Source organism: Tauraco erythrolophus, chromosome 6 (genome assembly GCF_009769465.1).
Source record: "Tauraco erythrolophus isolate bTauEry1 chromosome 6, bTauEry1.pri, whole genome shotgun sequence".
Taxonomy (NCBI): Eukaryota; Metazoa; Chordata; class Aves; order Musophagiformes; family Musophagidae; genus Tauraco; species Tauraco erythrolophus.
Window position 1 is genome coordinate 56,306,662 of NC_141470.1, and position 7,071 is coordinate 56,313,732.

Consider the following 7,071-nt stretch of genomic DNA (forward strand, 5'->3'; position numbering starts at 1 on the left):
TGCTTGCTAAACTGCATCCAAACACTGGCGGGCCCCGGCTGCCTCCGCCGAGGTTGGTGGTGTGTAACCTGCCTAACGAGATTAGCGGGGAAGGGGCTCTTCTCCGCAGCGACGCCGCAGCCGTCAGCACCAGCCAGAAAAGCTGCCGCGCGCCGGGTGAGTGTCCGTGCTTGCTTATAGGGAGGTGGGAGCAGCTGCCCCAGCTTCTTTTCACCTAAGCACTATCTAATAAGATTAGATGCTGGGTTGGTCATCGTTTGAGAGTCAGTCCCTGTGCCGGTGTGTGCTGGGGCAGCGGTGCGGGGTAGTGGGCTGCGGGTGTGCGGCAGCTCCGTTGGGAGTTTGCCGGCACGGAGGTGAGCTGACGGACAACTTATTTGCATGGCTGAGAATTTCGACATGTCCCCCTGCTTTCCCTCCATTTGCTTGGTACTGTTTGAACTGAGGCTTCCCGCTCATAAGTCTGCCTGTCGTGTTTTGCAGGTTTGCCAGGGTTTGTCCGGAGGTGGATTATAAACCTTTCATGGGAAACTCTGCACAGTGAGATGGCATCGGACAGCGAGGTAAAACCCTACTGAACTTCGTCACCTGGCCTCCAGCGACATCAAAGCGGCTCTGGATAAATCAGCTCCTTGTCGCCGGTCGGTGGACCACAGAAAATACTTGCAGAAGCAGCTCAAACGGTTTTCTCAGAAGTACTCGCGGATCCACGGTGCCTCCCCAGTAAACTCCCGGAGTGCGGCTGGCGCAGGGGCACAGAGGACTGGGGCCGTGGCCCCCAGGCCGACGCACCTGACTCCAGCCCCCATGGTGGGGCTGCCGCTGAGAAGGCACTGCAGACAGCCGAGGCAGAGGACGGCCTCGCCGGGGAACGGGTTTTGCAGGAGCAAAACCCTGAGGCCACCAGGCCAGACCAGGTGCCCATGAGGAAGCGACAGCTCCCTGCCTCCTTCTGGGAAGAGCCGCGGCCGGCCCAGACCCTGCCCACCAGAGCCTTTCCCACCAGCCCGGAGGGGCTCCCGGCCTCCGGAGACCCTCCTCCCTACGAGGGGAAGAAAAGCAAACGGAGCTCGGACAACGCCGGCACAGAGAGCCCTGCTGAGTCTGCCCCACGCGCTGGGGAGAAGGATCCCGCCGGGCTCCTCTCGGGCCGGGCGGGCGCCTGGACCTGCTGCCCCTTCCCCTGCCCCGGGCCAGGGGTGTACCAGCCGCCTGGCACACTGCCCCCATCACCCTTCCCGGGGCTGGGGCTGTGGAGGAAGAGTGCGGCCGCGCTGCCGGCAGAGGTGCCGCACTTCTGCAAGGAGGCTGACAGCACGGAGCAGAAGCTCTACAGGCCCGTGGTTTTGAAAACCCATCCCCACCAAGCCCACTGTCCCCCCCGCCGATTTTCAACGTTTTCGGCTATCTTTAGCCGGGGCGAATGTCAGAGTCGCGGTGAACAAGACAGCTCCCGAGGGTGAATTGAGACGCCTGGTCCAGCTGCCGGCAGTGCGGAGCGGCAGAGGGAAGGAGGCTGGCAATCGCATCATCTTTCTTGTGGGCGGGCTGGAGTGAAGTAGTAACTGTTGGGAATCTACTTGGGCTCCACTCTGCTCTCAGCACACAGGTGTATATCAGGAATAAGCCTTATGAAGCCGGTGGCACGGAGCATGAGGCAAACCAGAGGTCTTTCATCAATGGGCATTGTCTAAGCTGTGGCAAGTGGGGCTGCGGGCCATTCATAGCCATGCTCTTAACACCTAGGAGACCTCCTCCATGTGGGAACATCTTTCCAGGGTTGCCCTGTGGCAGCAGCAGCAAAATGAAATTAATTAAACCCATTCAAAGAGTTTTTGTACTTTAAAGTAATTCTGGAGAAGTCAAGATATTCAGGTCGCTTTCTTTTGCATGCAAGAGACTGGAAAGACAGTATTTAATGTAGAAATATGCTTGTGAATTGATTTAAGCTCTTCTTGTATGTAAATACTGAGAGAATTAAAAGAAAAAAATAAGGGAAGAAAGGACGTCATTTATTTGGCGATTGTGCAATGCAGTCTATTCTTGCCCCACTGGGTAGACACAGGTTTGGTTTGCAGTGGGTAGATACGAGGGCTGAAATCTCTACCTATTCAGAGTAACGTAAATCAAAAGTAATTCTTCTGCAGCTGGGAAATTAGCTGGTGTTAAGCTGATGCAAACAGAAGCAGGATGAATTTCAGCATCAGGAATTGTTGTGCATAAACAGAACAAATGTGAAATTGTATAATTATTTTAATACAAAACCGTAAAATAGATAAGAAAAAAACCTGTATAAAATCGTAAAATAGATAAAAGAAAAAGTGTATAGAATAGCCTGCCTTGATTTCTGGCTCACACACATATTTCAATTTGCCTGATTTTAAGATGCTATCAAATGATCTGCCTGGTATTTCCCCTACTATTTTAACAAATTGGTGTTAGAAAAGTTAATGGATTTTTAAAGTTAGATTTCTCTTAAACTCATGGAGAAAGTGGTGGTAAGGCACAGAACGCGATATCTGAAAGGTTTAATACTGCAGACCTATGTATCTATTCAGTTGTACTGGAGTAAATCACTGAGGTCAAGAGAAGTGTATTATAGGGGGCAGGGCAGGGGGAAGGGCCAGAGAATGGACACCTGTCATCTCCCAGGGCCTGAACTTGCTCTTGATGAAGCTGTTGGGATTTAATGGATTTTAATGAAAAGTGGCCTTGATCGGCTTGGTCTCTGGCTAGTATAGCTGCCTATGACTCTTGGTATCTCCATAAGGGGAAAAGCAGGCAATACTTCTTTCAAGTGCATTGCATTCATGAAAAAAATTATCATCTTAAGAAATTGTAGAGTATCATTTTGGATCTTCCGATGGGGCTTGGTGTTACATAACCAAGTCGCAACTTTCGTTAGGATATGAACTACTCTCAGGCTAAAAATAGCTCATTCTTTCCCCAGGCCTCATAGCATATCCCACCAATGTTTACTTTTATGGAAACAACAGCTGTAATGTGCTAGTCCAGCTGTCCAAAAGTAGGAAGCACCGGAGCTGCTTTCTCCCAGCTACCAGCGCTTAATATATGTATCAAGCCTGTAGACTACTCCTATGCGAGAGAGAGCAGGAAATGGCTTTGGTAGCACATACCTGCAACTACATGCGAGGTGCAAGGTGGTAAAGAGCTGATCTAAGGATTAAAGACATCAGGTTAGCTCTTGATCCAGAAGTGAAGATATAAATATGCTTAGATGTCTTTTCCTTTTTTGTCTTTTTGAAACAAAAAATCATGAGGATACTCCGTCTCTCTCCACAACAAAACTCTAACAGAGACCAGAGGCAGTACCCCTATTTAAGTTAATGGAAGGAGCACTATGGCTTTTAATTTGCAGAGCAGTAGAAAAGGAATTTTTTACAAGAAAATGGGGGCTCTTTCTCACACCAGTAGCTCTGTGTCACTGTTGTAATCCAGATGAAGCCAGATGCTGAACTCTGCCTCAGTGCTGGCAATGCAGAGCAGCCTCCTTGGCATTGCTGTGGATGTCCACGACCAAACGAACTAATGCGCTGGGTGTACATGATGGGGTTTTGGTGGCGCGGGAGCGGCTATGAAAATTGCCGCTGTAATTAGCTGCGAAAAGCTCCCCTGGCTCCAAAACTGGTGGGACCGGCCTCTGGCGAGGTTGGACCCACCTGTGGCCAGGTTGGACCCTCCATCCCCTCAGGCCAGGGCCGAGTCAGTTAGTGCCTCTGCCAATGTCCTATTTAAGATGGGGACAAAGGAGCCCTGATCGGGGGCTGGCTCTACACTGAAGAGGCGGGGAGGCGGGGGTCCCGGCTGCCCATGCTGGGCCGCCGCTACCTGACTGGAGATGGCCTCAGCGATGTGGCTTGGAGAGCTCTAAAGTGCCCTGCTCCCGGGGCACCCGCTGGGCAGAGTTCAGCCTGCCAGGACTGCTGAGGTTTATCGGGCCCAGCATGGCTGCAGCGGAGAGAGGACTGAGACCCAAGAGAAACAGCCATGCAGACACCAAGGACAGCAAAGATGGAGCGAGAGGAGGTGTGCCCGAGCTGGGATTCCCCTGCAGCCCGTGGTGAGATGGCTGCGGCCCCTCTGCTGCCTTGGGAGATTGACGATGGAGCAGAGATCCACCCGCAGTCCATGGAGAACCCCACGCTGGAACAGAGATGTCTGTGCCTGAAGGAGGTTGTAGAGAATGGTCTCCATTTGCTGCTGGAGGCTGATGGTGAGATGGAGAGGCATCTGAAGCCCGTGGAGAACCCCACGCTGGAGCAGGAGGCAGCTCCCTAAGAAGCCGTGACTCTGTGGGGAAGAAGCTCGTGCTGGAGCAATCTGATGGGTAAGGATTGCATCCTGCAGGAAGGACTCATGTTGGAGAAGTCCTGTGGACTGTCCCATGAGGAGGGGGTCCATTGGAGCAGGGGAAAAGAGAGTAAGGAGTCCTCCTCCTTTAGGAAAGGAGCAGCAGAAAAAGCGTGTGATGAACTGACCTGCAGCCCCCCATTCCCTGTCCCCCTGCACCACTGGAGGAGGAGGTAGAGCCAGGAAGAAGGGAGGGGTGGGAGGAAGGTGTTTTTAAGATCTGGCTTTGTTCCTTGTTATCCTCTCTGAATGAACCTTAAGGAATTACACTGATTTGTCCCAAGCTGAGTCCGTTTTGCCCGGGGCCGTGGTCAGTGGGTGATCCCCTCCTGTTCTTGTCTCAACCCTCAGGCCTTTTGTTACGTTTTTGTCACATTTTTGTCTTCTCCACCTCACTGAGGGGGAGAAGTGAGCTAGTGGCTGAGTGATGGCTGAGCTGCTGCTGGGCTGAACCACGACACAAAGGTATTGCAGTGACCGCTGTGTACAAATGTTCCTGCTTGAGCTGAGAAGGCAAATTTGAAAGTGCTGCGTATTGCAACAGAATATGGATTTATCTCAAAATTAAAATACTTGGCAAAAGTGGATAGCCTCTGTAGAAATTTTATTTCTGAAGAAATCCAGAGAAAGAAGAGAGTTAAGATCAAGTTTCTACTCTTCGGATATTAAATTCTTTGTTTTCTTTTCTTCTTTAAACTGTTTCTTATTTGAATGTATGTTGCTGTACATTTTCCATGTAGTAGAACAGTATGGTTTTAAGTTACTGTGACGGATTGAATCAGAGCATTCCAAATGACCTCCGACACACAGATATTTATGCACTTAAACATTTAAACTGACGTTATTTTTAAAATCCTTAAAATCCTTTGTGAATGGAACTTCCCTCCTCAGCCCAGGGCAGGTGGTGGCCCTTGCTGGGGCTCTGAACTGGAGCAGCAATGACAGAAGACAATCGTTAAGTATATTCGAAATCACTGAACGGGGATGTGCAAGACTTTCCAAAAGTTTTGCAAAGAATAGCAACTCTGCCTCCTCTCTAGCAATGCTTACTGTTCTCTCACCCCTGAGATTAACATCAAAATTATTAATTGTTCAAGCTTGGATTGATTCAGAGTTTTCCTGGCTATTTTGTGTATGGTTGTTCAATGTTGCTATTCAGGACAGCTGATAGCCTTCAGCCTCTACTTGTTTATTCATACTTTCTTTGAAAGATGGAAACATAACATTTGAGAGCTGCTGTTTACTACAACAATGCAAATTTAAACTGTTAAAAACCACAATAGCTTTTATAAATAATAGGAAGGGAGAGATAAATGAAAAAGCTTTCATACAAAATGAATAAAAAATCAAAAAAGTGCACAAGAACATCAAGTGAATTGCACATGTTGCAGTAAAAAAAAGTACAGTAACCTAGTCATGAAATATTCCTAGAAACATTTCACATAAAGTTGTATCTCTGAAGGGTTCTATCTATCACACTCAGTAAAAACAAGCCACTTTACCTTGCACTAGAACTACTGATCTGCTTACAAAGCCTAGTTTGTTTGGGTTTGGGGTATTCGTCTTTTCACAGTAACTTCTAGATCGATGCATTCAATGCACATGGAATTTGTGCAGATTCAGTATTGTGCACGAAATTCGTGTCAATGACTGGAGTGGAGAGGTAGTGGGCTCCGTTTCAGTGCAAATAAATGTAAACTGAATGTGTGAAGATTTGCTGTAAGGATCAAGCAGAAAAGGACTTAATAGCATTGTAATTACCAGATTCCCCTTCCAACAGACTCTCCTCTCCTCAGTCCCTGTGCACAGCGTGCCCTTATCCTTCCTGCAGTTGTGACATGTTACCACCAGACCAGTGCTCTCCAGCTCAGTTACTCTTCTGCTCAGGACAGATGGTTGAGAGCAACTGGGACATGGGTCTTCCGCTAGAGATGAAGGTCTCTTGGTTGAAAGAAGAAATGGGCTTTCCGTCATCTGCTCCACTCAAACCCGGTTTCAACTTCTCCAAGGACATAAAAAAAATTGCAACTCATGAGACTTTGCGTACGTGATAATGTTGGCTCAGAGGAAATTCACAGATAGTTTATGAAATCCCATCCCTGTGGTTATACATGCAGTTGGTGATTGTGAATCCTTCTGTCAGCCAGCGGTCTCCAGGCTGTCACTGCACACCTGAGCAGCACTTAAGTAAATGGTCTCCACCAAGCCATGTCTGTATCCGTCACCCTCTATGACTCTGTTACACTCATTTAATTTCAAGGAATTTTCTTCTGATTTCTATCAATGTGAGTAAGACCCAGACCTTTGCTGCTCAGCCCCCATAAAGTGAGAGATCCATGAACTCCGCAGGTGATTTTCTTTCTCTCAAGCTATTGCTTACTAATACAGGGCCTCATTGGCAAAACTGGTCTAAAGATTTCCTGTTCCACATCCCTTTCCCTCCACTCGGTATTTTTCCAACCTCAAGCAATTCCTTGTTCATGCTGCAGGAGACAAGGGGGCAGATCCTAAACTGGTAGTAATGGAAGTCACTGGATGAAATTTCAGCAGTTGAGGAATCTCACTTGACTTTCCAAAGCTCTGCAAGAAGATCACTGCTCAGTGTGAACTGAAATCTCTTTTGCATTTGGGAAGGGGCAGTTATGGACAGAGTGCACCTAACTGTAACCAGTTCTTCTGCTCACATCCTGTCCCACAAGT

At 48.6% G+C, this 7,071-nt stretch overlaps 1 pseudogene; it reads left to right on the forward strand.

The window, feature by feature from the left end:
• The first annotated feature begins 545 nt into the window (after positions 1–545).
• LOC147528624 (protein FAM181A pseudogene) lies at positions 546–1,414 on the forward strand (annotated as a pseudogene).
• Positions 1,415–7,071: the final 5,657 nt, after the last annotated feature.